This window comes from Pimephales promelas, chromosome 24 (genome assembly GCF_988280905.1).
Source record: "Pimephales promelas chromosome 24, fPimPro1.hap1.1, whole genome shotgun sequence".
Classification (NCBI taxonomy): domain Eukaryota; kingdom Metazoa; phylum Chordata; class Actinopteri; order Cypriniformes; family Leuciscidae; genus Pimephales; species Pimephales promelas.
The window spans coordinates 23,341,247-23,367,944 of record NC_142792.1 but is presented as its reverse complement, the minus strand read 5'-3'; the positions used below and the strand labels follow the sequence as shown (position 1 = coordinate 23,367,944).

General features: G+C 47.4%; 31 non-coding genes across 31 annotated transcripts; 3 read left to right on the top strand and 28 right to left on the bottom strand.

Annotated features, from left to right (window-relative positions):
- Positions 1–423: 423 nt before the first annotated feature.
- On the bottom strand, positions 424–495 carry trnag-ucc (transfer RNA glycine (anticodon UCC)). The gene has a single exon. It is a non-coding gene; the product is annotated as a tRNA-Gly (tRNA).
- A 429-nt stretch (positions 496–924) lies between these two features.
- On the bottom strand, positions 925–996 carry trnag-ucc (transfer RNA glycine (anticodon UCC)). Its single transcript has one exon. It is a non-coding gene; the product is annotated as a tRNA-Gly (tRNA).
- A 430-nt stretch (positions 997–1,426) lies between these two features.
- trnag-ucc (transfer RNA glycine (anticodon UCC)) lies at positions 1,427–1,498 on the bottom strand. Its single transcript has one exon. It is a non-coding gene; the product is annotated as a tRNA-Gly (tRNA).
- Positions 1,499–1,928: 430 nt separating this feature from the next.
- On the bottom strand, positions 1,929–2,000 carry trnag-ucc (transfer RNA glycine (anticodon UCC)). The gene has a single exon. It is a non-coding gene; the product is annotated as a tRNA-Gly (tRNA).
- A 559-nt stretch (positions 2,001–2,559) lies between these two features.
- On the bottom strand, positions 2,560–2,631 carry trnag-ucc (transfer RNA glycine (anticodon UCC)). The gene has a single exon. It is a non-coding gene; the product is annotated as a tRNA-Gly (tRNA).
- Positions 2,632–2,874: 243 nt separating this feature from the next.
- Positions 2,875–2,946, bottom strand: trnag-ucc (transfer RNA glycine (anticodon UCC)). Its single transcript has one exon. It is a non-coding gene; the product is annotated as a tRNA-Gly (tRNA).
- A 1,712-nt stretch (positions 2,947–4,658) lies between these two features.
- trnar-ucu (transfer RNA arginine (anticodon UCU)) lies at positions 4,659–4,730 on the bottom strand. The gene has a single exon. It is a non-coding gene; the product is annotated as a tRNA-Arg (tRNA).
- Positions 4,731–5,159: 429 nt separating this feature from the next.
- trnag-ucc (transfer RNA glycine (anticodon UCC)) lies at positions 5,160–5,231 on the bottom strand. The gene has a single exon. It is a non-coding gene; the product is annotated as a tRNA-Gly (tRNA).
- Positions 5,232–10,056: 4,825 nt separating this feature from the next.
- On the bottom strand, positions 10,057–10,128 carry trnag-ucc (transfer RNA glycine (anticodon UCC)). The gene has a single exon. It is a non-coding gene; the product is annotated as a tRNA-Gly (tRNA).
- A 428-nt stretch (positions 10,129–10,556) lies between these two features.
- On the bottom strand, positions 10,557–10,628 carry trnag-ucc (transfer RNA glycine (anticodon UCC)). Its single transcript has one exon. It is a non-coding gene; the product is annotated as a tRNA-Gly (tRNA).
- A 559-nt stretch (positions 10,629–11,187) lies between these two features.
- trnag-ucc (transfer RNA glycine (anticodon UCC)) lies at positions 11,188–11,259 on the bottom strand. Its single transcript has one exon. It is a non-coding gene; the product is annotated as a tRNA-Gly (tRNA).
- Positions 11,260–12,692: 1,433 nt separating this feature from the next.
- trnag-ucc (transfer RNA glycine (anticodon UCC)) lies at positions 12,693–12,764 on the bottom strand. Its single transcript has one exon. It is a non-coding gene; the product is annotated as a tRNA-Gly (tRNA).
- Positions 12,765–13,030: 266 nt separating this feature from the next.
- On the top strand, positions 13,031–13,102 carry trnad-guc (transfer RNA aspartic acid (anticodon GUC)). The gene has a single exon. It is a non-coding gene; the product is annotated as a tRNA-Asp (tRNA).
- Positions 13,103–14,195: 1,093 nt separating this feature from the next.
- Positions 14,196–14,267, bottom strand: trnag-ucc (transfer RNA glycine (anticodon UCC)). Its single transcript has one exon. It is a non-coding gene; the product is annotated as a tRNA-Gly (tRNA).
- Positions 14,268–14,533: 266 nt separating this feature from the next.
- trnad-guc (transfer RNA aspartic acid (anticodon GUC)) lies at positions 14,534–14,605 on the top strand. Its single transcript has one exon. It is a non-coding gene; the product is annotated as a tRNA-Asp (tRNA).
- Positions 14,606–14,695: 90 nt separating this feature from the next.
- Positions 14,696–14,767, bottom strand: trnag-ucc (transfer RNA glycine (anticodon UCC)). Its single transcript has one exon. It is a non-coding gene; the product is annotated as a tRNA-Gly (tRNA).
- Positions 14,768–16,199: 1,432 nt separating this feature from the next.
- Positions 16,200–16,271, bottom strand: trnag-ucc (transfer RNA glycine (anticodon UCC)). Its single transcript has one exon. It is a non-coding gene; the product is annotated as a tRNA-Gly (tRNA).
- Positions 16,272–16,539: 268 nt separating this feature from the next.
- On the top strand, positions 16,540–16,611 carry trnad-auc (transfer RNA aspartic acid (anticodon AUC)). Its single transcript has one exon. It is a non-coding gene; the product is annotated as a tRNA-Asp (tRNA).
- A 592-nt stretch (positions 16,612–17,203) lies between these two features.
- trnag-ucc (transfer RNA glycine (anticodon UCC)) lies at positions 17,204–17,275 on the bottom strand. The gene has a single exon. It is a non-coding gene; the product is annotated as a tRNA-Gly (tRNA).
- Positions 17,276–17,834: 559 nt separating this feature from the next.
- On the bottom strand, positions 17,835–17,906 carry trnag-ucc (transfer RNA glycine (anticodon UCC)). Its single transcript has one exon. It is a non-coding gene; the product is annotated as a tRNA-Gly (tRNA).
- A 429-nt stretch (positions 17,907–18,335) lies between these two features.
- Positions 18,336–18,407, bottom strand: trnag-ucc (transfer RNA glycine (anticodon UCC)). Its single transcript has one exon. It is a non-coding gene; the product is annotated as a tRNA-Gly (tRNA).
- A 559-nt stretch (positions 18,408–18,966) lies between these two features.
- trnag-ucc (transfer RNA glycine (anticodon UCC)) lies at positions 18,967–19,038 on the bottom strand. The gene has a single exon. It is a non-coding gene; the product is annotated as a tRNA-Gly (tRNA).
- Positions 19,039–19,466: 428 nt separating this feature from the next.
- trnag-ucc (transfer RNA glycine (anticodon UCC)) lies at positions 19,467–19,538 on the bottom strand. Its single transcript has one exon. It is a non-coding gene; the product is annotated as a tRNA-Gly (tRNA).
- A 427-nt stretch (positions 19,539–19,965) lies between these two features.
- trnag-ucc (transfer RNA glycine (anticodon UCC)) lies at positions 19,966–20,037 on the bottom strand. The gene has a single exon. It is a non-coding gene; the product is annotated as a tRNA-Gly (tRNA).
- A 1,058-nt stretch (positions 20,038–21,095) lies between these two features.
- On the bottom strand, positions 21,096–21,167 carry trnag-ucc (transfer RNA glycine (anticodon UCC)). The gene has a single exon. It is a non-coding gene; the product is annotated as a tRNA-Gly (tRNA).
- Positions 21,168–21,578: 411 nt separating this feature from the next.
- trnag-ucc (transfer RNA glycine (anticodon UCC)) lies at positions 21,579–21,650 on the bottom strand. Its single transcript has one exon. It is a non-coding gene; the product is annotated as a tRNA-Gly (tRNA).
- Positions 21,651–22,077: 427 nt separating this feature from the next.
- On the bottom strand, positions 22,078–22,149 carry trnag-ucc (transfer RNA glycine (anticodon UCC)). Its single transcript has one exon. It is a non-coding gene; the product is annotated as a tRNA-Gly (tRNA).
- Positions 22,150–22,577: 428 nt separating this feature from the next.
- Positions 22,578–22,649, bottom strand: trnag-ucc (transfer RNA glycine (anticodon UCC)). Its single transcript has one exon. It is a non-coding gene; the product is annotated as a tRNA-Gly (tRNA).
- A 427-nt stretch (positions 22,650–23,076) lies between these two features.
- On the bottom strand, positions 23,077–23,148 carry trnag-ucc (transfer RNA glycine (anticodon UCC)). Its single transcript has one exon. It is a non-coding gene; the product is annotated as a tRNA-Gly (tRNA).
- Positions 23,149–24,479: 1,331 nt separating this feature from the next.
- trnag-ucc (transfer RNA glycine (anticodon UCC)) lies at positions 24,480–24,551 on the bottom strand. Its single transcript has one exon. It is a non-coding gene; the product is annotated as a tRNA-Gly (tRNA).
- A 429-nt stretch (positions 24,552–24,980) lies between these two features.
- On the bottom strand, positions 24,981–25,052 carry trnag-ucc (transfer RNA glycine (anticodon UCC)). Its single transcript has one exon. It is a non-coding gene; the product is annotated as a tRNA-Gly (tRNA).
- Positions 25,053–26,698: the final 1,646 nt, after the last annotated feature.

Sequence of the window (26,698 nt, the reverse complement as noted above, 5' to 3'; positions counted from 1 at the left end):
TGGGCACGCCAGTGAAAAAAAAAAACGCATGAGCTTTTTGACCTGACCTACCAGGCTCTTTATTAAAAAAGCAAGCTCTAATTTCTTCATATTTAAATTAAACACTTCATATTTAAATGGTATTAGATGATTTGTTTGGCTTCACTGGCTTCTGTGAAGCGATGACCTAAAATGACGCATGAGGCTGTTCCTGGAAATGGGAAGGCTGTTTGCAGCGAGCTGCAGTCGGGCTGATGGTGGGCGACTACCTGTCTCTGCAACTCCTCGTTAGTATAGTGGACAGTATCTCCGCCTGTCACGCGGAAGACCGGGGTTCGATTCCCCGACGGGGAGACCTAGCCCTTTATTGCTGCCCAAAGACCCATAAAAAAGTTTTGCTCCAGCCACGAGTTAAAGGAGGAGTTGGCCAGGGGCAAAAGGATTTGCGTTGGCCGGGAATCGAACCCGGGTCAACTGCTTGGAAGGCAGCTATGCTCACCACTATACCACCAACGCAGGCAGTTGGAGGTAGACTAGATGTGCGGTCAGCAAGAATGCTCACACACTAATTGTGCGGTCAACAAGAATGCTTGCAACAAATTGTGTGTTCATATTTAAATTAAGCACTTCATATTTAAATGGTATTAGATGATTTGTTTGGCTTCACTGGCTTCTGTGAAGCAATGACCTAAAATGACTTATGAGGCCGTTCCTGGAAATGGGAAGGCTGTTTGCAGCGAGCTGCAGTCGGGCTGATGGTGGGCGACTACCTGTCTCTGCAACTCCTCGTTAGTATAGTGGACAGTATCTCCGCCTGTCACGCGGAAGACCGGGGTTCGATTCCCCGACGGGGAGACCTAGCCCTTTATTGCTGCCCAAAGACCCATAAAAAAGTTTTGCTCCAGCCACGAGTTAAAGGAGGAGTTAGCCAGAGGCAAAAGGATTTGCGTTGGCCGGGAATCGAACCCGGGTCAACTGCTTGGAAGGCAGCTATGCTCACCACTATACCACCAACGCATGGCAGTTGGAGATAGACTAGATGTGCGGTCAGCAAGAATGCTCACACACTAATTGTGCGGTCAACAAGAATGCTTGCAACAAATTGTGTGTTCATATTTAAATTAAGCACTTCATATTTAAATGGTATTAGATGATTTGTTTGGCTTCACTGGCTTCTGTGAAGCGATGACCTAAAATGACTTATGAGGCCGTTCCTGGAAATGGGAAGGCTGTTTGCAGCGAGCTGCAGTCGGGCTGATGGTGGGCAACTACCTGTCTCTGCAACTCCTCGTTAGTATAGTGGACAGTATCTCCGCCTGTCACGCGGAAGACCGGGGTTCGATTCCCCGACCGGGAGACCTAGCCCTTTACTGCTGCCCAAAGACCCATAAAAAAGTTTTGCTCCAGCCACGAGTTAAAGGAGGAGTTAGCCAGAGGCAAAAGGATTTGCGTTGGCCGGGAATCGAACCCGGGTCAACTGCTTGGAAGGCAGCTATGCTCACCACTATACCACCAACGCATGGCAGTTGGAGATAGACTAGATGTGCGGTCAGCAAGAATGCTCACACACTAATTGTGCGGTCAACAAGAATGCTTGCAACAAATTGTGTGTTCATATTTAAATTAAGCACTTCATATTTAAATGGTATTAGATGATTTGTTTGGCTTCACTGGCTTCTGTGAAGCGATGACCTAAAATGACTTATGAGGCCGTTCCTGGAAATGGGAAGGCTGTTTGCAGCGAGCTGCAGTCGGGCTGATGGTGGGCAACTACCTGTCTCTGCAACTCCTCGTTAGTATAGTGGACAGTATCTCCGCCTGTCACGCGGAAGACCGGGGTTCGATTCCCCGACCGGGAGACCTAGCCCTTTACTGCTGCCCAAAGACCCATAAAAAAGTTTTGCTCCAGCCACGAGTTAAAGGAGGAGTTAGCCAGGGGCAAAAGGATTTGCGTTGGCCGGGAATCGAACCCGGGTCAACTGCTTGGAAGGCAGCTATGCTCACCACTATACCACCAACGCAGGCGGTTGGAGACAGACTGGATGCCAGTTTGTGCGGTCAGCAAGAATGCTCGCAACACATTAGCAGCTGGTAGGTGCAGTGGATCAAAAACTCTCTTTGTTTGGGTCCGGCAGTGGATCCAAAACTCTCTTTGTTTGGGCACGCCAGTGAAAAAAAAAAACGCATGAGCTTTTTGACCTGACCTACCAGGCTCTTTATTAAAAAAGCAAGCTCTAATTTCTTCATATTTAAATTAAACACTTCATATTTAAATGGTATTAGATGATTTGTTTGGCTTCACTGGCTTCTGTGAAGCGATGACCTAAAATGACGCATGAGGCCGTTCCTGGAAATGGGAAGGCTGTTTGCAGCGAGCTGCAGTCGGGCTGATGGTGGGCGACTACCTGTCTCTGCAACTCCTCGTTAGTATAGTGGACAGTATCTCCGCCTGTCACGCGGAAGACCGGGGTTCGATTCCCCGACGGGGAGACCTAGCCCTTTATTGCTGCCCAAAGACCCATAAAAAAGTTTTGCTCCAGCCACGAGTTAAAGAAGGAGTTAGCCAGGGGCAAAAGGACTTGCGTTGGCCGGGAATCGAACCCGGGTCAACTGCTTGGAAGGCAGCTATGCTCACCACTATACCACCAACGCATGGCAGTTGGAGATAGACTAGATGTGCGGTCAGCAAGAATGCACACACTAATTGTGCGGTCAACAAGAATGCTTGCAACAAATTGTGTGTTCATATTTAAATTAAGCACTTCATATTTAAATGGTATTAGATGATTTGTTTGGCTTCACTGGCTTCTGTGAAGCGATGACCTAAAATGACGCATGAGGCCGTTTTGCTCCAGCCACGAGTTAAAGGAGAAGTTGGCCATGGGCAAAAGGCTTTGCGTTGGCCGGGAATCGAACCCGGGTCAACTGCTTGGAAGGCAGCTATGCTCACCACTATACCACCAACGCAGGCGGTTGGAAATAGACTGGATGCCAGTTTGTGCGGTCAGCAAGAATGCTCGCAACACATTAGCAGCTGGTAGGTGCAGTGGATCAAAAACTCTCTTTGTTTGGGTCCGGCAGTGGATCCAAAACTCTCTTTGTTTGGGCACGCCAGTGAAAAAAAAAAACGCATGAGCTTTTTGACCTGACCTACCAGGCTCTTTATTAAAAAAGCAAGCTCTAATTTCTTCATATTTAAATTAAACACTTCATATTTAAATGGTATTAGATGATTTGTTTGGCTTCACTGGCTTCTGTGAAGCGATGACCTAAAATGAAGCATAGGCCGTTCCTGGAAATGGGAAGGCTGTTTGCAGCGAGCTGCAGTCGGGCTGATGGTGGGCGACTACCTGTCTCTGCAACTCCTCGTTAGTATAGTGGAGATAGACTAGATGTGCGGTCAGCAAGAATGCTCACACACTAATTGTGCGGTCAACAAGAATGCTTGCAACAAATTGTGTGTTCATATTTAAATTAAGCACTTCATATTTAAATGGTATTAGATGATTTGTTTGGCTTCACTGGCTTCTGTGAAGCGATGACCTAAAATGACGCATGAGGCCGTTCCTGGAAATGGGAAGGCTGTTTGCAGCGAGCTGCAGTCGGGCTGATGGTGGGCGACTACCTGTCTCTGCAACTCCTCGTTAGTATAGTGGACAGTATCTCCGCCTGTCACGCGGTAGACCGGGGTCCGATTCCCCGACGGGGAGACCTAGCCCTTTATTGCTGCCCAAAGACCCATAAAAAAGTTTTGCTCCAGCCACGAGTTAAAGGAGGAGTTAGCCAGGGGCAAAAGGATTTGCGTTGGCCAGGAATCGAACCCGGGTCAACTGCTTGGAAGGCAGCTATGCTCACCACTATACCACCAACGCAGGCAGTTGGAGATAGACTAGATGTGCGGTCAGCAAGAATGCACACACTAATTGTGCGGTCAACAAGAATGCTTGCAACAAATTGTTTGTCATATTTAAATTAAGCACTTCATATTTAAATGGTATTAGATGATTTGTTTGGCTTCACTGGCTTCTGTGAAGCGATGACCTAAAATGACGCATGAGGCCGTTCCTGGAAATGGGAAGGCTGTTTGCAGCGAGCTGCAGTCGGGCTGATGGTGGGCGACTACCTGTCTCTGCAACTCCTCGTTAGTATAGTGGACAGTATCTCCGCCTGTCACGCGGAAGACCGGGGTTCGATTCCCCGACGGGGAGACCTAGCCCTTTATTGCTGCCCAAAGACCCATAAAAAAGTTTTTTAAGTATCTCCGCCTGTCACGCGGAAGACCGGGGTTCGATTCCCCGCACTAATTGTGCGGTCAACAAGAATGCTTGCAACAAATTGTTTGTCATATTTAAATTAAGCACTTCATATTTAAATGGTATTAGATGATTTGTTTGGCTTCACTGGCTTCTGTGAAGCGATGACCTAAAATGACGCATGAGGCCGTTCCTGGAAATGGGAAGGCTGTTTGCAGCGAGCTGCAGTCGGGCTGATGGTGGGCGACTACCTGTCTCTGCAACTCCTCGTTAGTATAGTGGACAGTATCTCCGCCTGTCACGCGGAAGACCGGGGCTCGATTCCCCGACGGGGAGACCTAGCCCTTTATTGCTGCCCAAAGACCCATAAAAAAGTTTTGCTCCAGCCACGAGTTAAAGGAGGAGTTGGCCAGGGGCAAAAGGATTTGCGTTGGCCGGGAATCGAACCCGGGTCAACTGCTTAGAAGGCAGCTATGCTCACCACTATACCACCAACGCAGGCAGTTGGAGATAGACTAGATGTGCGGTCAGCAAGAATGCTCACACACTAATTGTGCGGTCAACAAGAATGCTTGCAACAAATTGTGTGTTCATATTTAAATTAAGCACTTCATATTTAAATGGTATTAGATGATTTGTTTGGCTTCACTGGCTTCTGTGAAGCGATGACCTAAAATGACGCATGAGGCCGTTCCTGGAAATGGGAAGGCTGTTTGCAGCGAGCTGGAGTCGGGCTGATGGTGGGCGACTACCTGTCTCTGCAACTCCTCGTTAGTATAGTGGACAGTATCTCCGCCTGTCACGCGGAAGACCGGGGTTCGATTCCCCGACGGGGAGACCTAGCCCTTTATTGCTGCCCAAAGACCCATAAAAAAGTTTTGCTCCAGCCACGAGTTAAAGGAGAAGTTGGCCATGGGCAAAAGGCTTTGCGTTGGCCGGGAATCGAACCCGGGTCAACTGCTTGGAAGGCAGCTATGCTCACCACTATACCACCAACGCAGGCGGTTGGAAATAGACTGGATGCCAGTTTGTGCGGTCAGCAAGAATGCTCGCAACACATTAGCAGCTGGTAGGTGCAGTGGATCAAAAACTCTCTTTGTTTGGGTCCGGCAGTGGATCCAAAACTCTCTTTGTTTGGGCACGCCAGTGAAAAAAAAAAACGCATGAGCTTTTTGACCTGACCTACCAGGCTCTTTATTAAAAAAGCAAGCTCTAATTTCTTCATATTTAAATTAAACACTTCATATTTAAATGGTATTAGATGATTTGTTTGGCTTCACTGGCTTCTGTGAAGCGATGACCTAAAATGAAGCATGAGGCCGTTCCTGGAAATGGGAAGGCTGTTTGCAGCGAGCTGCAGTCGGGCTGATGGTGGGCGACTACCTGTCTCTGCAACTCCTCGTTAGTATAGTGGAGATAGACTAGATGTGCGGTCAGCAAGAATGCTCACACACTAATTGTGCGGTCAACAAGAATGCTTGCAACAAATTGTGTGTTCATATTTAAATTAAGCACTTCATATTTAAATGGTATTAGATGATTTGTTTGGCTTCACTGGCTTCTGTGAAGCGATGACCTAAAATGACGCATGAGGCCGTTCCTGGAAATGGGAAGGCTGTTTGCAGCGAGCTGCAGTCGGGCTGATGGTGGGCGACTACCTGTCTCTGCAACTCCTCGTTAGTATAGTGGACAGTATCTCCGCCTGTCACGCGGAAGACCGGGGTCCGATTCCCCGACGGGGAGACCTAGCCCTTTATTGCTGCCCAAAGACCCATAAAAAAGTTTTGCTCCAGCCACGAGTTAAAGGAGGAGTTAGCCAGGGGCAAAAGGATTTGCATTGGCCAGGAATCGAACCCGGGTCAACTGCTTGGAAGGCAGCTATGCTCACCACTATACCACCAACGCAGGCAGTTGGAGATAGACTAGATGTGCGGTCAGCAAGAATGCACACACTAATTGTGCGGTCAACAAGAATGCTTGCAACAAATTGTTTGTCATATTTAAATTAAGCACTTCATATTTAAATGGTATTAGATGATTTGTTTGGCTTCACTGGATTCTGTGAAGCAATGACCTAAAATGACGCATGAGGCCGTTCCTGGAAATGGGAAGGCTGTTTGCAGCGAGCTGCAGTCGGGCTGATGGTGGGCGACTACCTGTCTCTGCAACTCCTCGTTCAGTTCAGTTCAGTTTAGTTTATTTATCCCTTAGGAAATTGGTTTTGCACAGGTGCTACACATCACAAAACGCACATGGACTTACATGAAACAAAAAGAAACACACATGGTTACAAACTATTCAGCATTAAAATAGCAGTTGGTATGAATGAGTTCTTAAACCTCCTAGTTCTCCCCCCCATTACTCTATATCTGCGGCCAGATGGAAGGATAACAAACTCTTTATGCAATGGATGTGATGGGCAATTGATTATTGAAAAAGCTTTTTTGGCAACTCGTTTTTTAAAAATGTCTTGAGGCAATATCTGTTGAACTCCAATCACTTTAGAAGCAGTCATAATCAGCTTAGTCATTCTATTCCTATTTGACAGGTTGATACATTCAAACCATACAATGTCACAATAAGAAATTACAGATTCGATAAAACTCCTATAAAACAGTGTCATTAACACAGAACATACTTTAAACGAGTTCATTTTTCTCAGAAAAAACATACGCTGCTGGACCTTTTTACAAATGGCATCCGTATTGGCATTAAAATTTAGTTTATTATCGATAATTGTACCCAGGTATCGATATTCGTCCACAAACTCAATATCCTTTCCGTTTATAACAGTAGGAGAGACAGGGATGATCGATTTTCCAAAGTCTATAATCATGTCTTTGGTCTTCGTTATATTTAAATTTAGGTTACACTCTGCACACCAGGAGACAAAATCCTCCACCACTGGACCATGAGATGTCTCCTCATCTGCAAGGAGACTCACAATCACCGTATCATCTGCAAACTTTAACATATACCTATTGTCAAATGTGCTCCTGCAATCATTAGTATATAAAATAAAAAGCAAAGGGGAAAGAACGCACCCCTGAGGTGAACCAATAGAAGAACTTAACTTGGAAGAGAGCAAACCATTGACTCTCACACACTGGGTTCTGTTAGATAAAAAATGTACGATCCATCCTACCAGGTTAAGATCAAGGTTAAAAAAATCTGACTAGTTTATCGGCTAACAAATGTGGCTTAATTGTGTTAAATGCGGATGAGAAGTCGATAAAAGCTAGCCGTGCCCTTGTTTTTGGGGTCTCCAGATGTTGAGCTACCAAATGTACAAGAGTAATTATGGCATCCTCAACACCCCTCCCCGCTCTGTACGCAAACTGAAGTGGATCCAAGTTGTTTTCAACATTTTTCAGTATCTCTATTCTCATAATTTTTTCAAATGTTTTCATCACAAGGGAGGTAAGGGCTACCGGTCTAAAATCATTTAAAACCTTCGGACTCCTACACTTCGCCAACGGAACAATTATGGCATGTTTCCAGATTTGTGGGACAGTTTGCGTTTTAACAGAAATGTTAAAGATCTGTGAAAATATACCACTTAACTGTACACTACACGCTCTCAACACCTTACCACTAATATTATCCGGTCCAGGACTTTTATTTATTTTTATCCTTTTAAAAAACCTAGCCACCGTAGAAGCATCGATACTAAATACGGTCTTACTCTGCCAAGAGTCATATTTCACGTTATCATCATCTGCATTAAATCTCAAATAAAATTTGTTAAGTTCATTCGCTAAGCATACATTAGATGTATACCCGTTTAAAGATAATGTACATCTAGTACTTTCCTGTATGCCTGTCATTAGTTTCATTCCATCCCATACTGCCCTTTGATCAGCATTTAAATATTTATGTTCTATTTTTTCTTTATAATTCTGTTTTGCCTTCACAATAGCGGCTCTTACTTCCTTCCTAATTGCAGAGTAAGCAACTTTATCACCACTTTTAAAAACAACACTTTTCTTTTTAAGAAGATTTTTCAATTCTGCATTAAACCAAGGCTTATTATTTGAGTGCCAGGTGATAACCTTAGTATCAATCACATTATCAACACAGAATGAGATGTAACTTCCCACCGCATCAGTCAAGTCATTAATATTGTCCGATAATAGGTGAAAAACCGACCAGTCCGTGCACTCAAAGCACCCTCGTAAGGCCGATATACCATCCTCATTCCATACCTGGACTGTCCGTGATTGTATGCCTCTCCTTCGCAGCACAGACTTATATGTTGGAAACAGGTGCACCACACTGTGGTCAGAAGAGCCCAATGGGGACTCAGCAACAGATCTGAACGCTCCTCGTATAGATCCATAACATAAGTCAAGAGTTCTATTTCCACGAGTGTGGCAAGTAATGTACTGATGGAAATGGCTAAGTGATTTGTTGCAATTACTATGGTTAAAATCACCCATAACAAGACATGGGGCATCAGGCGAGATGGACTGAAGTCTTTGTAACACCGAAAATAACACCTCATTTGCTTTTTTGGAGTTAGCCTTGGGGTGAATGTACACAACTGAGAGAAACACATGAGGAAATTCCCTTGGCAAGTAATATGGTCTCACCGAAATTGTCAATAGCTCAATGTCAGGTAGGCAAATTTTCTCCCGTACCGTCACATTATTAGTATAGTATCGTTAGTATAGTGGACAGTATCTCCGCCTGTCACGCGGAAGACCGGGGTTCGATTCCCCGACGGGGAGACCTAGCCCTTTATTGCTGCCCAAAGACCCATAAAAAACTTTTGCTCGAGCCACGAGTTAAAGGAGGAGTTGGCCAGGGGCAAAAGGTTTTTGCGTTGGTCGGGAATCGAACCCGGGTCAACTGCTTGGAAGGCAGCTATGCTCACCACTATACCACCAACGCAGGCAGTTGGAGATAGACTAGATGTGCGGTCAGCAAGAATGCTCACACACTAATTGTGCGGTCAACAAGAATGATTGCAACACATTGTGTGTTCATATTTAAATTAAGCACTTCATATTTAAATGGTATTAGATGATTTGTTTGGCTTCACTGGCTTCTGTGAAGCAATGACCTAAAATGACTTATGAGGCCGTTCCTGGAAATGGGAAGGCTGTTTGCAGCGAGCTGCAGTCGGGCTGATGGTGGGCGACTACCTGTCTCTGCAACTCCTCGTTAGTATAGTGGACAGTATCTCCGCCTGTCACGCGGAAGACCGGGGTTCGATTCCCCGACGGGGAGACCTAGCCCTTTATTGCTGCCCAAAGACCCATAAAAAACTTTTGCTCGAGCCACGAGTTAAAGGAGGAGTTGGCCTGGGGCAAAAGGTTTTTGCGTTGGTCGGGAATCGAACCCGGGTCAACTGCTTGGAAGGCAGCTATGCTCACCACTATACCACCAACGCAGGCAGTTGGAGATAGACTAGATGTGCGGTCAGCAAGAATGCTCACACACTAATTGTGCGGTCAACAAGAATGATTGCAACACATTGTGTGTTCATATTTAAATTAAGCACTTCATATTTAAATGGTATTAGATGATTTGTTTGGCTTCACTGGATTCTGTGAAGCAATGACCTAAAATGACTTATGAGGCCGTTCCTGGAAATGGGAAGGCTGTTTGCAGCGAGCTGCAGTCGGGCTGATGGTGGGCGACTACCTGCCTCTGCAACTCCTCGTTAGTATAGTGGACAGTATCTCCGCCTGTCACGCGGAAGACCGGGGTTCGATTCCCCGACGGGGAGACCTAGCCCTTTATTGCTGCCCAAAGACCCATAACAAAGTTTTGCTCCAGCCACGAGTTAAAGGAGGAGTTAGCCAGGGGCAAAAGGATTTGCGTTGGCCGGGAATCGAACCCGGGTCAACTGCTTGGAAGGCAGCTATGCTCACCACTATACCACCAACGCATGGCAGTTGGAGATAGACTAGATGTGCGGTCAGCAAGAATGCACACACTAATTGTGCGGTCAACAAGAATGCTTGCAACAAATTGTGTGTTCATATTTAAATTAAGCACTTCATATTTAAATGGTATTAGATGATTTGTTTGGCTTCACTGGCTTCTGTGAAGCGATGACCTAAAATGACGCATGAGGCCGTTCCTGGAAATGGGAAGGCTGTTTGCAGTGAGTTGCAGTCGGGCTGATGGTGGGCGACTACCTGTCTCTGCAACTCCTCGTTAGTATAGTGGACAGTATCTCCGCCTGTCACGCGGAAGACCGGGGTTCGATTCTCCGACGGGGAGGCCTAGCCCTTTATTGCTGCCCAAAGACCCATAAAAAAGTTTTGCTACAGCCACGAGTTAAAGGAGGAGTTAGCCAGGGGCAAAAGGATTTGCGTTGGCCGGGAATCGAACCCGGGTCAACTGCTTGGAAGGCAGCTATGCTCACCACTATACCACCAACGCAGGGGGTTGGAGACAGACTGGATGCCAGTTTGTGCGGTCAGCAAGAATGCTCGCAACACATTAGCAGCTGGTAGGTGCAGTGGATCAAAAACTCTCTTTGTTTGGGTCCGGCAGTGGATCCAAAACTCTCTTTGTTTGGGCACGCCAGTGAAAAAAAAAAACGCATGAGCTTTTTGACCTGACCTACCAGGCTCTTTATTAAAAAAGCAAGCTCTAATTTCTTCATATTTAAATTAAACACTTCATATTTAAATGGTATTAGATGATTTGTTTGGCTTCACTGGCTTCTGTGAAGCGATGACCTAAAATGACGCATGAGGCCGTTCCTGGAAATGGGAAGGCTGTTTGCAGCGAGCTGCAGTCAGGCTGATGGTCGGCGACTACCTGTCTCTGCAACTCCTCGTTAGTATAGTGGACAGTATCTCCGCCTGTCACGCGGAAGACCGGGGTTCGATTCCCCGACGGGGAGACCTAGCCCTTTATTGCTGCCCAAAGACCCATAAAAAAGTTTTGCTCCAGCCACGAGTTAAAGGAGGAGTTGGCCAGGGGCAAAAGGATTTGCGTTGGCCGGGAATCGAACCCGGGTCAACTGCTTGGAAGGCAGCTATGCTCACCACTATACCACCAACGCAGGCAGTTGGAGATAGACTAGATGTGCGGTCAGCAAGAATGCTCACACACTAATTGTGCGGTCAACAAGAATGCTTGCAACAAATTGTGTGTTCATATTTAAATTAAGCACTTCATATTTAAATGGTATTAGATGATTTGTTTGGCTTCACTGGCTTCTGTGAAGCGATGACCTAAAATGACGCATAAGGCCGTTCCTGGAAATGGGAAGGCTGTTTGCAGCGAGCTGCAGTCGGGCTGATGGTGGGCGACTACCTGTCTCTGCAACTCCTCGTTAGTATAGTGGACAGTATCTCCGCCTGTCACGCGGAAGACCGGGGTTCGATTCCCCGACGGGGAGACCTAGCCCTTTATTGCTGCCCAAAGACCCATAAAAAACTTTTGCTCGAGCCACGAGTTAAAGGAGGAGTTGGCCAGGGGCAAAAGGTTTTTGCGTTGGTCGGGAATCGAACCCGGGTCAACTGCTTGGAAGGCAGCTATGCTCACCACTATACCACCAACGCAGGCAGTTGGAGATAGACTAGATGTGCGGTCAGCAAGAATGCTCACACACTAATTGTGCGGTCAACAAGAATGATTGCAACACATTGTGTGTTCATATTTAAATTAAGCACTTCATATTTAAATGGTATTAGATGATTTGTTTGGCTTCACTGGCTTCTGTGAAGCAATGACCTAAAATGACTTATGAGGCCGTTCCTGGAAATGGGAAGGCTGTTTGCAGCGAGCTGCAGTCGGGCTGATGGTGGGCGACTACCTGTCTCTGCAACTCCTCGTTAGTATAGTGGACAGTATCTCCGCCTGTCACGCGGAAGACCGGGGTTCGATTCCCCGACGGGGAGACCTAGCCCTTTATTGCTGCCCAAAGACCCATAAAAAACTTTTGCTCGAGCCACGAGTTAAAGGAGGAGTTGGCCAGGGGCAAAAGGTTTTTGCGTTGGTCGGGAATCGAACCCGGGTCATCTGCTTGGAAGGCAGCTATGCTCACCACTATACCACCAACGCAGGCAGTTGGAGATAGACTAGATGTGCGGTCAGCAAGAATGCTCACACACTAATTGTGCGGTCAACAAGAATGATTGCAACACATTGTGTGTTCATATTTAAATTAAGCACTTCATATTTAAATGGTATTAGATGATTTGTTTGGCTTCACTGGCTTCTGTGAAGCAATGACCTAAAATGACTTATGAGGCCGTTCCTGGAAATGGGAAGGCTGTTTGCAGCGAGCTGCAGTCGGGCTGATGGTGGGCGACTACCTGTCTCTGCAACTCCTCGTTAGTATAGTGGACAGTATCTCCGCCTGTCACGCGGAAGACCGGGGTTCGATTCCCCGACGGGGAGACCTAGCCCTTTATTGCTGCCCAAAGACCCATAAAAAAGTTTTGCTCCAGCCACGAGTTAAAGGAGGAGTTAGCCAGGGGCAAAAGGATTTGCGTTGGCCGGGAATCGAACCCGGGTCAACTGCTTGGAAGGCAGCTATGCTCACCACTATACCACCAACGCATGGCAGTTGGAGATAGACTAGATGTGCGGTCAGCAAGAATGCACACACTAATTGTGCGGTCAACAAGAATGCTTGCAACAAATTGTGTGTTCATATTTAAATAAAGCACTTCATATTTAAATGGTATTAGATGATTTGTTTGGCTTCACTGGCTTCTGTGAAGCAATGACCTAAAATGACTTATGAGGCCGTTCCTGGAAATGGGAAGGCTGTTTGCAGCGAGCTGCAGTCGGGCTGATGGTGGGCGACTACCTGTCTCTGCAACTCCTCGTTAGTATAGTGGACAGTATCTCCGCCTGTCACGCGGAAGGCCGGGGTTCGATTCCCCGACGGGGAGACCTAGCCCTTTATTGCTGCCCAAAGACCCATAAAAAAGTTTTGCTCCAGCCACGAGTTAAAGGAGGAGTTAGCCAGGGGCAAAAGGATTTGCGTTGGTCGGGAATCGAACCCGGGTCAACTGCTTGGAAGGCAGCTATGCTCACCACTATACCACCAACGCAGGCAGTTGGAGATAGACTAGATGTGCGGTCAGCAAGAATGCTCACACACTAATTGTGCGGTCAACAAGAATGATTGCAACACATTGTGTGTTCATATTTAAATTAAGCACTTCATATTTAAATGGTATTAGATGATTTGTTTGGCTTCACTGGCTTCTGTGAAGCAATGACCTAAAATGACTTATGAGGCCGTTCCTGGAAATGGGAAGGCTGTTTGCAGCGAGCTGCAGTCGGGCTGATGGTGGGCGACTACCTGTCTCTGCAACTCCTCGTTAGTATAGTGGACAGTATCTCCGCCTGTCACGCGGAAGACCGGGGTTCGATTCCCCGACGGGGAGACCTAGCCCTTTATTGCTGCCCAAAGACCCATAAAAAACTTTTGCTCGAGCCACGAGTTAAAGGAGGAGTTGGCCAGGGGCAAAAGGTTTTTGCGTTGGTCGGGAATCGAACCCGGGTCATCTGCTTGGAAGGCAGCTATGCTCACCACTATACCACCAACGCAGGCAGTTGGAGATAGACTAGATGTGCGGTCAGCAAGAATGCTCACACACTAATTGTGCGGTCAACAAGAATGATTGCAACACATTGTGTGTTCATATTTAAATTAAGCACTTCATATTTAAATGGTATTAGATGATTTGTTTGGCTTCACTGGCTTCTGTGAAGCAATGACCTAAAATGACTTATGAGGCCGTTCCTGGAAATGGGAAGGCTGTTTGCAGCGAGCTGCAGTCGGGCTGATGGTGGGCGACTACCTGTCTCTGCAACTCCTCGTTAGTATAGTGGATAGTATCTCCGCCTGTCACGCGGAAGACCGGGGTTCGATTCCCCGACGGGGAGACCTAGCCCTTTATTGCTGCCCAAAGACCCATAAAAAAGTTTTGCTCCAGCCACGAGTTAAAGGAGGAGTTAGCCAGGGGCAAAAGGATTTGCGTTGGCCGGGAATCGAACCCGGGTCAACTGCTTGGAAGGCAGCTATGCTCACCACTATACCACCAACGCATGGCAGTTGGAGATAGACTAGATGTGCGGTCAGCAAGAATGCACACACTAATTGTGCGGTCAACAAGAATGCTTGCAACAAATTGTGTGTTCATATTTAAATAAAGCACTTCATATTTAAATGGTATTAGATGATTTGTTTGGCTTCACTGGCTTCTGTGAAGCAATGACCTAAAATGACTTATGAGGCCGTTCCTGGAAATGGGAAGGCTGTTTGCAGCGAGCTGCAGTCGGGCTGATGGTGGGCGACTACCTGTCTCTGCAACTCCTCGTTAGTATAGTGGACAGTATCTCCGCCTGTCACGCGGAAGGCCGGGGTTCGATTCCCCGACGGGGAGACCTAGCCCTTTATTGCTGCCCAAAGACCCATAAAAAAGTTTTGCTCCAGCCACGAGTTAAAGGAGGAGTTAGCCAGGGGCAAAAGGATTTGCGTTGGCCGGGAATCGAACCCGGGTCAACTGCTTGGAAGGCAGCTATGCTCACCACTATACCACCAACGCATGGCAGTTGGAGATAGACTAGATGTGCGGTCAGCAAGAATGCACACACTAATTGTGCGGTCAACAAGAATGCTTGCAACAAATTGTGTGTTCATATTTAAATTAAGCACTTCATATTTAAATGGTATTAGATGATTTGTTTGGCTTCACTGGCTTCTGTGAAGCGATGACCTAAAATGACGCATGAGGCCGTTCCTGGAAATGGGAAGGCTGTTTGCAGCGAGCTGCAGTCGGGCTGATGGTGGGCGACTACCTGTCTCTGCAACTCCTCGTTAGTATAGTGGACAGTATCTCCGCCTGTCACGCGGAAGACCGGGGTTCGATTCCCCGACGGGGAGACCTAGCCCTTTATTGCTGCCCAAAGACCCATAAAAAACTTTTGCTCGAGCCACGAGTTAAAGGAGGAGTTGGCCAGGGGCAAAAGGTTTTTGCGTTGGTCGGGAATCGAACCCGGGTCAACTGCTTGGAAGGCAGCTATGCTCACCACTATACCACCAATGCAGGCAGTTGGAGATAGACTAGATGTGCGGTCAGCAAGAATGCTCACACACTAATTGTGCGGTCAACAAGAATGATTGCAACACATTGTGTGTTCATATTTAAATTAAGCACTTCATATTTAAATGGTATTAGATGATTTGTTTGGCTTCACTGGCTTCTGTGAAGCAATGACCTAAAATGACTTATGAGGCCGTTCCTGGAAATGGGAAGGCTGTTTGCAGCGAGCTGCAGTCGGGCTGATGGTGGGCGACTACCTGTCTCTGCAACTCCTCGTTAGTATAGTGGACAGTATCTCCGCCTGTCACGCGGAAGACCGGGGTTCGATTCCCCGACGGGGAGACCTAGCCCTTTATTGCTGCCCAAAGACCCATAAAAAACTTTTGCTCGAGCCACGAGTTAAAGGAGGAGTTGGCCAGGGGCAAAAGGTTTTTGCGTTGGTCGGGAATCGAACCCGGGTCAACTGCTTGGAAGGCAGCTATGCTCACCACTATACCACCAACGCAGGCAGTTGGAGATAGACTAGATGTGCGGTCAGCAAGAATGCTCACACACTAATTGTGCGGTCAACAAGAATGATTGCAACACATTGTGTGTTCATATTTAAATTAAGCACTTCATATTTAAATGGTATTAGATGATTTGTTTGGCTTCACTGGCTTCTGTGAAGCAATGACCTAAAATGACTTATGAGGCCGTTCCTGGAAATGGGAAGGCTGTTTGCAGCGAGCTGCAGTCGGGCTGATGGTGGGCGACTACCTGTCTCTGCAACTCCTCGTTAGTATAGTGGACAGTATCTCCGCCTGTCACGCGGAAGACCGGGGTTCGATTCCCCGACGGGGAGACCTAGCCCTTTATTGCTGCCCAAAGACCCATAAAAAAGTTTTGCTCCAGCCACGAGTTAAAGGAGGAGTTAGCCAGGGGCAAAAGGATTTGCGTTGGCCGGGAATCGAACCCGGGTCAACTGCTTGGAAGGCAGCTATGCTCACCACTATACCACCAACGCATGGCAGTTGGAGATAGACTAGATGTGCGGTCAGCAAGAATGCTCACACACTAATTGTGCGGTCAACAAGAATGCTTGCAACAAATTGTGTGTTCATATTTAAATTAAGCACTTCATATTTAAATGGTATTAGATGATTTGTTTGGCTTCACTGGCTTCTGTGAAGCGATGACCTAAAATGACGCATAAGGCCGTTCCTGGAAATGGGAAGGCTGTTTGCAGCGAGCTGCAGTCGGGCTGATGGTGGGCGACTACCTGTCTCTGCAACTCCTCGTTAGTATAGTGGACAGTATCTCCGCCTATCACGCGGAAGACCGGGGTTCGATTCCCCGACGGGGAGACCTAGCCCTTTATTGCTGCCCAAAGACCCATAAAAAACTTTTGCTCGAGCCACGAGTTAAAGGAGGAGTTGGCCAGGGGCAAAAGGTTTTTGCGTTGGTCGGAAATCGAACCCGGGTCAACTGCTTGGAAGGCAGCTATGCTCACCACTATACCACCAACGCAGGCAGTTGGAGATAGACTAGATGTGCGGTCAGCAAGAATGCTCACACACTAATTGTGCGGTCAACAAGAATGCTTGCAACAAATTGTGTGTTCATATTTAAATTAAGCACTTCATATTTAAATGGTATTAGATGATTTGTTTGGCTTCACTGGCTTCTCTGAAGCGATGACCTAAAATGACGCATGAGGCCGTTCCTGGAAATGGGAAGGCTGTTTGCAGCGAGTTGCAGTCGGGCTGATGGTGGGCGACTACCTGTCTCTGCAACTCCTCGTTAGTATAGTGGACAGTATCTCCGCCTGTCACGCGGAAGACCGGGGTTCGATTCCCCGACGGGGAGACCTAGCCCTTTATTGCTGCCCAAAGACCCATAAAAAAGTTTTGCTCCAGCCACGAGTTAAAGGAGGAGTTAGCCAGGGGCAAAAGGATTTGCGTTGGCCGGGAATCGAACCCGGGTCAACTGCTTGGAAGGCAGCTATGCTCACCACTATACCACCAACGCAGGCGGTTGGAGACAGACTGGATGCCAGTTTGTGCGGTCAGCAAGAATGCTCGCAACACATTAGCAGCTGGTAGATGCAGTGGATCAAAAACTCTCTTTGTTTGGGTCCGGCAGTGGATCCAAAACTCTCTTTGTTTGGGCACGCCAGTGAAAAAAAAAAACGCATGAGCTTTTTGACCTGACCTACCAGGCTCTTTATTAAAAAAGCAAGCTCTAATTTCTTCATATTTAAATTAAACACTTCATATTTAAATGGTATTAGATGATTTGTTTGGCTTCACTGGCTTCTGTGAAGCGATGACCTAAAATGACGCATGAGGCTGTTCCTGGAAATGGGAAGGCTGTTTGCAGCGAGCTGCAGTCGGGCTGATGGTGGGCGACTACCTGTCTCTGCAACTCCTCGTTAGTATAGTGGACAGTATCTCCGCCTGTCACGCGGATGACCGGGGTTCGATTCCCCGACGGGGAGACCTAGCCCTTTATTGCTGCCCAAAGACCCATAAAAAAGTTTTGCTCCAGCCACGAGTTAAAGGAGGAGTTGGCCAGGGGCAAAAGGATTTGCGTTGGCCGGGAATCGAACCCGGGTCAACTGCTTGGAAGGCAGCTATGCTCACCACTATACCACCAACGCAGGCAGTTGGAGGTAGACTAGATGTGCGGTCAGCAAGAATGCTCACACACTAATTGTGCGGTCAACAAGAATGCTTGCAACAAATTGTGTGTTCATATTTAAATAAAGCACTTCATATTTAAATGGTATTAGATGATTTGTTTGGCTTCACTGGCTTCTGTGAAGCAATGACCTAAAATGACTTATGAGGCCGTTCCTGGAAATGGGAAGGCTGTTTGCAGCGAGCTGCAGTCGGGCTGATGGTGGGCGACTACCTGTCTCTGCAACTCCTCGTTAGTATAGTGGACAGTATCTCCGCCTGTCACGCGGAAGACCGGGGTTCGATTCCCCGACGGGGAGACCTAGCCCTTTATTGCTGCCCAAAGACCCATAAAAAAGTTTTGCTCCAGCCACTAGTTAAAGGAGGAGTTAGCCAGGGGCAAAAGGATTTGCGTTGGCCGGGAATCGAACCCGGGTCAACTGCTTGGAAGGCAGCTATGCTCACCACTATACCACCAACGCAGGCGGTTGGAGACAGACTGGATGCCAGTTTGTGCGGTCAGCAAGAATGCTCGCAACACATTAGCAGCTGGTAGGTGCAGTGGATCAAAAACTCTCTTTGTTTGGGTCCGGCAGTGGATCCAAAACTCTCTTTGTTTGGGCACGCCAGTGAAAAAAAAAAACGCATGAGCTTTTTGACCTGACCTACCAGGCTCTTTATTAAAAAAGCAAGCTCTAATTTCTTCATATTTAAATTAAACACTTCATATTTAAATGGTATTAAATGATTTGTTTGGCTTCACTGGCTTCTGTGAAGCGATGACCTAAAATGACGCATGAGGCCATTCCTGGAAATGGGAAGGCTGTTTGCAGCGAGCTGCAGTCGGGCTGATGGTGGGCGACTACCTGTCTCTGCAACTCCTCGTTAGTATAGTGGACAGTATCTTCGCCTGTCACGCGGAAGACCGGGGTTCGATTCCCCGACGGGGAGACCTAGCCCTTTATTGCTGCCCAAAGACCCATAAAAAAGTTTTGCTCCAGCCACGAGTTAAAGGAGGAGTTAGCCAGGGGCAAAAGGATTTGCGTTGGCCGGGAATCGAACCCGGGTCAACTGCTTGGAAGGCAGCTATGCTCACCACTATACCACCAACGCATGGCAGTTGGAGATAGAATAGATGTGCGGTCAGCAAGAATGCACACACTAATTGTGCGGTCAACAAGAATGCTTGCAACAAATTGTGTGTTCATATTTAAATTAAGCACTTCATATTTAAATGGTATTAGATGATTTGTTTGGCTTCACTGGCTTCTGTGAAGCGATGACCTAAAATGACTTATGAGGCCGTTCCTGGAAATGGGAAGGCTGTTTGCATCGAGCTGCAGTCGGGCTGATGGTGGGCGACTACCTGTCTCTGCAACTCCTCGTTAGTATAGTGGACAGTATCTCCGCCTGTCACGCGGAAGACCGGGGTTCGATTCCCCGAAGGGGAGACCTAGCCCTTTATTGCTGCCCAAAGACCCATAAAAAAGTTTTGCTCCAGCCACGAGTTAAAGGAGGAGTTAGCCAGGGGCAAAAGGATTTGCGTTGGCCGGGAATCGAACCCGGGTCAACTGCTTGGAAGGCAGCTATGCTCACCACTATACCACCAACGCAGGCAGTTGGAGATAGACTAGATGTGCGGTCAGCAAGAATGCACACACTAATTGTGCGGTCAACAAGAATGCTTGCAACAAATTGTGTGTTCATATTTAAATTAAGCACTTCATATTTAAATGGTATTAGATGATTTGTTTGGCTTCACTGGCTTCTGTGAAGCGATGACCTAAAATGACGCATGAGGCCGTTCCTGGAAATGGGAAGGCTGTTTGCAGCGAGCTGCAGTCGGGCTGATGGTGGGCGACTACCTGTCTCTGCAACTCCTCGTTAGTATAGTGGACAGTATCTCCGCCTGTCACGCGGAAGACCGGGGTTCGATTCCCCGACGGGGAGACCTAGCCCTTTATTGCTGCCCAAAGACCCATAAAAAAGTTTTGCTCCAGCCACGAGTTAAAGGAGGAGTTAGCCAGGGGCAAAAGGATTTGCGTTGGCCGGGAATCGAACCCGGGTCAACTGCTTGGAAGGCAGCTATGCTCACCACTATACCACCAACGCAGGCGGTTGGAGACAGACTGGATGCCAGTTTGTGCGGTCAGCAAGAATGCTCGCAACACATTAGCAGCTGGTAGGTGCAGTGGATCAAAAACTCTCTTTGTTTGGGTCCGGCAGTGGATCCAAAACTCTCTTTGTTTGGGCACGCCAGTGAAAAAAAAAAACGCATGAGCTTTTTGACCTGACCTACCAGGCTCTTTATTAAAAAAGCAAGCTCTAATTTCTTCATATTTAAATTAAACACTTCATATTTAAATGGTATTAGATGATTTGTTTGGCTTCACTGGCTTCTGTGAAGCGATGACCTAAAATGACGCATGAGGCCGTTCCTGGAAATGGGAAGGCTGTTTGCAGCGAGCTGCAGTCGGGCTGATGGTGGGCGACTACCTGTCTCTGCAACTCCTCGTTAGTATAGTGGACAGTATCTCCGCCTGTCACGCGGAAGACCGGGGTTCGATTCCCCGACGGGGAGACCTAGCCCTTTATTGCTGCCCAAAGACCCATAAAAAAGTTTTGCTCCAGCCACGAGTTAAAGGAGGAGTTAGCCAGGGGCAAAAGGATTTGCGTTGGCCGGGAATCGAATCCGGGTCAACTGCTTGGAAGGCAGCTATGCTCACCACTATACCACCAACGCAGGCAGTTGGAGGTAGACTAGATGTGCGGTCAGCAAGAATGCACACACTAATTGTGCGGTCAACAAGAATGCTTGCAACAAATTGTGTGTTCATGTTTAAATTAAGCACTTCATATTTAAATGGTATTAGATGATTTGTTTGGCTTCACTGGCTTCTGTGAAGCGATGACCTAAAATGACGCATGAGGCCGTTCCTGGAAATGGGAAGGCTGTTTGCAGCGAGCTGCAGTCGGGCTGATGGTGGGCGACTACCTGTCTCTGCAACTCCTCGTTAGTATAGTGGACAGTATCTCCGCCTGTCACGCGGAAGACCGGGGTTCGATTCCCCGACGGGGAGACCTAGCCCTTTATTGCTGCCCAAAGACCCATAAAAAAGTTTTGCTCCAGCCACGAGTTAAAGAAGGAGTTAGCCAGGGGCAAAAGGATTTGCGTTGGCCGGGAATCGAACCCGGGTCAACTGCTTGGAAGGCAGCTATGCTCACCACTATACCACCAACGCATGGCAGTTGGAGATAGACTAGATGTGCGGTCAGCAAGAATGCACACACTAATTGTGCGGTCAACAAGAATGCTTGCAACAAATTGTGTGTTCATATTTAAATTAAGCACTTCATATTTAAATGGTATTAGATGATTTGTTTGGCTTCACTGGCTTCTGTGAAGCGATGACCTAAAATGATGCATGAGGCCGTTCCTGGAAATGGGAAGGCAGTCGGGCTGATGGTGGGCGACTACCTGTCTCTGCAACTCCTCGTTAGTATAGTGGACAGTATCTCCGCCTGTCATGCGGAAGACTGGGGATCGATTCCTCGACGGGGAGACCTAGCCCTTTATTGCTGCCCAAAGACCCATAAAAAAGTTTTGCTCCAGCCACGAGTTAAAGGAGGAGTTAGCCAGAGGCAAAAGGATTTGCGTTGGCCGGGAATCGAACCCGGGTCAACTGCTTGGAAGGCAGCTATGCTCACCACTATACCACCAACGCAGGCAGTTGGAGATAGACTAGATGTGCGGTCAGCAAGAATGCACACACTAATTGTGCGGTCAACAAGAATGCTTGCAACAAATTGTGTGTTCATATTTAAATTAAGCACTTCATATTTAAATGGTATTAGATGATTTGTTTGGCTTCACTGGCTTCTGTGAAGCGATGACCTAAAATGACGCATGAGGCCGTTCCTGGAAATGGGAAGGCTGTTTGCAGCGAGCTGCAGTCGGGCTGATGGTGGGCGACTACCTGTCTCTGCAACTCCTCGTTAGTATAGTGGACAGTATCTCCGCCTGTCACGCGGAAGACCGGGGTTCGATTCCCCGACGGGGAGACCTAGCCCTTTATTGCTGCCCAAAGACCCATAAAAAAGTTTTGCTCCAGCCACGAGTTAAAGGAGGAGTTAGCCAGGGGCGAAAGGATTTGCGTTGGCCGGGAATCGAACCCGGGTCAACTGCTTGGAAGGCAGCTATGCTCACCACTATACCACCAACGCATGGCAGTTGGAGATAGACTAGATGTGCGGTCAGCAAGAATGCACACACTAATTGTGCGGTCAACAAGAATGCTTGCAACAAATTGTGTGTTCATATTTAAATTAAGCACTTCATATTTAAATGGTATTAGATGATTTGTTTGGCTTCACTGGCTTCTGTGAAGCGATGACCTAAAATGACGCATGAGGCCGTTCCTGGAAATGGGAAGGCTGTTTCCAGCGAGCTGCAGTCGGGCTGATGGTGGGCGACTACCTGTCTCTGCAACTCCTCGTTAGTATAGTGGACAGTATCTCCGCCTGTCACGCGGAAGACCGGGGTTCGATTCCCCGACGGGGAGACCTAGCCCTTTATTGCTGCCCAAAGACCCATAAAAAAGTTTTGCTCCAGCCACGAGTTAAAGGAGGAGTTAGCCAGAGGCAAAAGGATTTGCGTTGGCCGGGAATCGAACCCGGGTCAACTGCTTGGAAGGCAGCTATGCTCACCACTATACCACCAACGCAGGCAGTTGGAGATAGACTAGATGTGCGGTCAGCAAGAATGCACACACTAATTGTGCGGTCAACAAGAATGCTTGCAACAAATTGTGTGTTCATATTTAAATTAAGCACTTCTTATTTAAATGGTATTAGATGATTTGTTTGGCTTCACTGGCTTCTGTGAAGCGATGACCTAAAATGACGCATGAGGCCGTTCCTGGAAATGGGAAGGCTGTTTGCAGCGAGCTGGAGTCGGGCTGATGGTGGGCGACTACCTGTCTCTGCAACTCCTCGTTAGTATAGTGGACAGTATCTCCGCCTGTCACGCGGAAGACCGGGGTTCGATTCCCCGACGGGGAGACCTAGCCCTTTATTGCTGCCCAAAGACCCATAAAAAAGTTTTGCTCCAGCCACGAGTTAAAGGAGAAGTTGGCCATGGGCAAAAGGCTTTGCGTTGGCCGGGAATCGAACCCGGGTCAACTGCTTGGAAGGCAGCTATGCTCACCACTATACCACCAACGCAGGCGGTTGGAAATAGACTGGATGCCAGTTTGTGCGGTCAGCAAGAATGCTCGCAACACATTAGCAGCTGGTAGGTGCAGTGGATCAAAAACTCTCTTTGTTTGGGTCCGGCAGTGGATCCAAAACTCTCTTTGTTTGGGCACGCCAGTGAAAAAAAAAAACGCATGAGCTTTTTGACCTGACCTACCAGGCTCTTTATTAAAAAAGCAAGCTCTAATTTCTTCATATTTAAATTAAACACTTCATATTTAAATGGTATTAGATGATTTGTTTGGCTTCACTGGCTTCTGTGAAGCGATGACCTAAAATGAAGCATAGGCCGTTCCTGGAAATGGGAAGGCTGTTTGCAGCGAGCTGCAGTCGGGCTGATGGTGGGCGACTACCTGTCTCTGCAACTCCTCATTAGTATAGTGGAGATAGACTAGATGTGCGGTCAGCAAGAATGCTCACACACTAATTGTGCGGTCAACAAGAATGCTTGCAACAAATTGTGTGTTCATATTTAAATTAAGCACTTCATATTTAAATGGTATTAGATGATTTGTTTGGCTTCACTGGCTTCTGTGAAGCGATGACCTAAAATGACGCATGAGGCCGTTCCTGGAAATGGGAAGGCTGTTTGCAGCGAGCTGCAGTCGGGCTGATGGTGGGCGACTACCTGTCTCTGCAACTCCTCGTTAGTATAGTGGACAGTATCTCCGCCTGTCACGCGGAAGACCGGGGTCCGATTCCCCGACGGGGAGACCTAGCCCTTTATTGCTGCCCAAAGACCCATAAAAAAGTTTTGCTCCAGCCACGAGTTAAAGGAGGAGTTAGCCAGGGGCAAAAGGATTTGCGTTGGCCAGGAATCGAACCCGGGTCAACTGCTTGGAAGGCAGCTATGCTCACCACTATACCACCAACGCAGGCAGTTGGAGATAGACTAGATGTGCGGTCAGCAAGAATGCACACACTAATTGTGCGGTCAACAAGAATGCTTGCAACAAATTGTTTGTCATATTTAAATTAAGCACTTCATATTTAAATGGTATTAGATGATTTGTTTGGCTTCACTGGCTTCTGTGAAGCGATGACCTAAAATGACGCATGAGGCCGTTCCTGGAAATGGGAAGGCTGTTTGCAGCGAGCTGCAGTCGGGCTGATGGTGGGCGACTACCTGTCTCTGCAACTCCTCGTTAGTATAGTGGACAGTATCTCCGCCTGTCACGCGGAAGACCGGGGCTCGATTCCCCGACGGGGAGACCTAGCCCTTTATTGCTGCCCAAAGACCCATAAAAAAGTTTTGCTCCAGCCACGAGTTAAAGGAGGAGTTGGCCAGGGGCAAAAGGATTTGCGTTGGCCGGGAATCGAACCCGGGTCAACTGCTTGGAAGGCAGCTATGCTCACCACTATACCACCAACGCAGGCAGTTGGAGATAGACTAGATGTGCGGTCAGCAAGAATGCTCACACACTAATTGTGCGGTCAACAAGAATGCTTGCAACAAATTGTGTGTTCATATTTAAATTAAGCACTTCATATTTAAATGGTATTAGATGATTTGTTTGGCTTCACTGGCTTCTGTGAAGCGATGACCTAAAATGACGCATGAGGCCGTTCCTGGAAATGGGAAGGCTGTTTGCAGCGAGCTGGAGTCGGGCTGATGGTGGGCGACTACCTGTCTCTGCAACTCCTCGTTAGTATAGTGGACAGTATCTCCGCCTGTCACGCGGAAGACCGGGGTTCGATTCCCCGACGGGGAGACCTAGCCCTTTATTGCTGCCCAAAGACCCATAAAAAAGTTTTGCTCCAGCCACGAGTTAAAGGAGAAGTTGGCCATGGGCAAAAGGCTTTGCGTTGGCCGGGAATCGAACCCGGGTCAACTGCTTGGAAGGCAGCTATGCTCACCACTATACCACCAACGCAGGCGGTTGGAAATAGACTGGATGCCAGTTTGTGCGGTCAGCAAGAATGCTCGCAACACATTAGCAGCTGGTAGGTGCAGTGGATCAAAAACTCTCTTTGTTTGGGTCCGGCAGTGGATCCAAAACTCTCTTTGTTTGGGCACGCCAGTGAAAAAAAAAAACGCATGAGCTTTTTGACCTGACCTACCAGGCTCTTTATTAAAAAAGCAAGCTCTAATTTCTTCATATTTAAATTAAACACTTCATATTTAAATGGTATTAGATGATTTGTTTGGCTTCACTGGCTTCTGTGAAGCGATGACCTAAAATGAAGCATGAGGCCGTTCCTGGAAATGGGAAGGCTGTTTGCAGCGAGCTGCAGTCGGGCTGATGGTGGGCGACTACCTGTCTCTGCAACTCCTCGTTAGTATAGTGGAGATAGACTAGATGTGCGGTCAGCAAGAATGCTCACACACTAATTGTGCGGTCAACAAGAATGCTTGCAACAAATTGTGTGTTCATATTTAAATTAAGCACTTCATATTTAAATGGTATTAGATGATTTGTTTGGCTTCACTGGCTTCTGTGAAGCGATGACCTAAAATGACGCATGAGGCCGTTCCTGGAAATGGGAAGGCTGTTTGCAGCGAGCTGCAGTCGGGCTGATGGTGGGCGACTACCTGTCTCTGCAACTCCTCGTTAGTATAGTGGACAGTATCTCCGCCTGTCACGCGGAAGACCGGGGTCCGATTCCCCGACGGGGAGACCTAGCCCTTTATTGCTGCCCAAAGACCCATAAAAAAGTTTTGCTCCAGCCACGAGTTAAAGGAGGAGTTAGCCAGGGGCAAAAGGATTTGCATTGGCCAGGAATCGAACCCGGGTCAACTGCTTGGAAGGCAGCTATGCTCACCACTATACCACCAACGCAGGCAGTTGGAGATAGACTAGATGTGCGGTCAGCAAGAATGCACACACTAATTGTGCGGTCAACAAGAATGCTTGCAACAAATTGTTTGTCATATTTAAATTAAGCACTTCATATTTAAATGGTATTAGATGATTTGTTTGGCTTCACTGGCTTCTGTGAAGCAATGACCTAAAATGACGCATGAGGCCGTTCCTGGAAATGGGAAGGCTGTTTGCAGCGAGCTGCAGTCGGGCTGATGGTGGGCGACTACCTGTCTCTGCAACTCCTCGTTCAGTTCAGTTCAGTTTAGTTTATTTATCCCTTAGGAAATTGGTTTTGCACAGGTGCTACACATCACAAAACGCACATGGACTTACATGAAACAAAAAGAAACACACATGGTTACAAACTATTCAGCATTAAAATAGCAGTTGGTATGAATGAGTTCTTAAACCTCCTAGTTCTCCCCCCCATTACTCTATATCTGCGGCCAGATGGAAGGATAACAAACTCTTTATGCAATGGATGTGATGGGCAATTGATTATTGAAAAAGCTTTTTTGGCAACTCGTTTTTTAAAAATGTCTTGAGGCAATATCTGTTGAACTCCAATCACTTTAGAAGCAGTCATAATCAGCTTAGTCATTCTATTCCTATTTGACAGGTTGATACATTCAAACCATACAATGTCACAATAAGAAATTACAGATTCGATAAAACTCCTATAAAACAGTGTCATTAACACAGAACATACTTTAAAC